Source organism: Portunus trituberculatus, chromosome 11, assembly GCF_017591435.1.
Source record: "Portunus trituberculatus isolate SZX2019 chromosome 11, ASM1759143v1, whole genome shotgun sequence".
Lineage (NCBI taxonomy): Eukaryota > Metazoa > Arthropoda > Malacostraca > Decapoda > Portunidae > Portunus > Portunus trituberculatus.
Window position 1 is genome coordinate 2,473,362 of NC_059265.1, and position 2,500 is coordinate 2,475,861.

The 2,500-nt window shown below is 41.6% G+C and overlaps 2 protein-coding genes and 2 long non-coding RNA genes across 5 annotated transcripts in view; 1 reads left to right on the forward strand and 3 right to left on the reverse strand.

Annotated features, from left to right (window-relative positions):
- Positions 1-2,154, reverse strand: part of LOC123502335 — a 9,680-nt gene extending 7,526 nt beyond the window's left edge. Inside the window, exon 1 of the long non-coding RNA XR_006673951.1 lies at positions 2,093-2,154. This is a non-coding gene — a long non-coding RNA (uncharacterized LOC123502335). The remainder of the gene's footprint in view (positions 1-2,092) is intronic.
- The window catches only part of LOC123502281, a 409,114-nt gene that overhangs the window by 363,864 nt on the left and 42,750 nt on the right, over positions 1-2,500 (reverse strand). The gene's annotated exons all lie outside the window — the stretch shown is intronic.
- Positions 1-2,500, forward strand: part of LOC123502275 — a 487,861-nt gene that overhangs the window by 300,399 nt on the left and 184,962 nt on the right. The window lies entirely within an intron of this gene.
- Positions 2,332-2,500, reverse strand: part of LOC123502312 — a 1,201-nt gene continuing 1,032 nt past the window's right edge. The window contains exon 3 of the long non-coding RNA XR_006673920.1: positions 2,332-2,477. This is a non-coding gene — a long non-coding RNA (uncharacterized LOC123502312). The remainder of the gene's footprint in view (positions 2,478-2,500) is intronic.

A 2,500-nucleotide genomic window follows, 5' to 3' on the forward strand; every position in this document is an offset into this window, starting at 1 on the left:
GTCACCCACAGCCTCTCCCAGTCACCCAGTCACCCACTCTCTCCCAGTCACATATCAGTCACCCACAGCCTCCCCAGTCACCCACAGCATCTCCCAGTCACATATCAGTCAGTCACCTATCAGTCACCCGCAACTCTCCCAGTCACATATCAGTCACCCACAGTCTCTCCCAGTCACCTATCAGTCACCCGCAACCTCTCCCAGTCACATATCAGTCAGCCTCTCAGTCACCTATCAGTCACCCACAGTCTCTCCCAGTCACCTATCAGTCACCCGCAACCTCTCCCAGTCACATATCAGTCACCCGCAGCCTCTCAGTCATCTATCAGTCACCTGCAACCTCTCCCAGTCACATATCAGTCACCCGCAACCTCTCTATCAGTCACCTATCAGTCACCCACAACTTCTCCCAGTCACATATCAGTCACCCACAGCCTCTCCCAGTCACCTATCAGTCACCCACAACCTCTCCCAGTCACATATCAGTCCTCTCCTAGTCACACACAGCCTCTCCAGTCAGGCTTGCCACCCAAGCTAACACTATCATTAACCCCTTCAGTTCCGTGATGCATTTCCATATTCATTTTGGTGACTATTTGGCGACTTTATACAGCTTCACAAACTTATGTGAGGGTTAAAATAGTGAGGACTGTGGCCATTAAACTTCTCACCTCCATAAACCCTTCCTAATGTTAATAAAGCCCTCTAATCACACCCAAAACTCAAGGTAAAATGCGTCCCAGTTCTGAAGGGGTTAATAATGTAACAAATGATCAAAATGCCCTCAGAGACACAGAAACTGGACCACAATTAAGCTCCAGCAATCGCCGCACCTTATCTACTCACCATAAACTTTGACAAAGGTAAAGTGAACAACAGTAAACAAAAGTGATGATCTATGGGCGTGCTAACTATGAGAGAGAGAGACTTGGCATGCAGCTCGTAGCCATCAACCCCTTCAGTACCAGGACATATTCATTTTGTGTTTGGGGATTTTATGCAGCTTCAGAAAATCATGTGGGGCATTAAAATACTGAGGACTGTGGCCATTAATCTTGTGACCTCCATAGACACTTGCTAATCTCAATACAATGGTGTAATCATAGCCAAACTGTCTTAAAATGCCCCTCAAAACATGCCAAATTATGGTAAAATGCCCTCAAGACATGCCAAATTTTCTTAAAATGTCTTCAAAGCCTGCCAAACTGTCTTAAAATACCCTCAAAACATGCCAAATTATCTTATTATTCCCTAAAAACATGCCAAACTCTCCTAATATGCTCACAAAACATGCCAAACTATCTTAATATGCATATAAAACATGCCAAACTGTCTTAAATTGTCCTTAAAACATGTCACTGTCTTAAAATGCCTTCATAATATGCCAAACTCCTTAAAATGCACTGAAAACATAAACTGTCTTAAAATGTCTTTAAAACCTGCCAAACTTTCTTAAAAACATGCCGGATTGTCTTAAATTGTCCTTAAAACATGCTAAGCTATCTTAAAATGCTCTCAAAAGATACCAAACTGTCTTAAAATGCCCTAAAAAAAATCCCAAACTATCTTAAAGTGCCCTCAAAATATGCCAAACTATTTTAAAATGCTCTCAAAACATAGGAGGAGGGAGGAGGAGGAGGAGGAGGAGGAGGAGGGGAGAGGAGAGGAGAGGAGGAGAGAGAGAGAGAGAGAGAGAGAGAGAGAGAGAGAGAGAGAGAGAGAGAGAGAGAGAGAGAGAGAGAGAGAGAGAGAGAGAGAGAGAGAGAGAACAAAAATTTAACCTTTTAATATGACAATATATCTATTTTACCTATTTTTTTTTTCTCTTGAGTCCTTCCTTCTTTTCTTCCTCTTCTCATCTTCCTATACCTCTTCCTTCCTCCTCTTCCTCCTTCTCCTTCTTCTCTTCCTCTTCCTCTTCCTCCTCTTTCCTTGGTCTGTTTCTCCACATCTTAACACAATCTGAAATAAATCAAACTGGATTAATATCAGAGAGAGAGAGAGAGAGAGAGAGAGAGAGAGAGAGAGAGAGAGAGAGAGAGAGAGAGAGAGATTCAACCTTATAAAATGACAATATTTCTTCTTATCTTACCTTTTCTTCTTCCTCTTCATTCCATCCTTCTTCTCTTCCTCCTCATATCTCTTTCCTCCTCCTCCTCCTCCTGTTCCTTTGGTCTGTTTCTCCATATCTTAACACAATCTCAAAGAAATTAAATTAAATCATAATATATATATATATATATATATATATATATATATATATATATATATATATATATATATATATATATATATATATATATATATATATATATATATATGACTGTTCACTCTGCAACATTTCAATAAATTTTGGGACAGCGTGTAGTCTGGCCTTCCCGCCGCTGCTGCCGCCAACACCAATACCACCACCACCACCACCACAGCCAGCCGTGCCATCCTGACCCACTCCCGGCTGGCTAGTTGTGACCTTTGACCTGAAATGAGAAGGTTAGGTTAG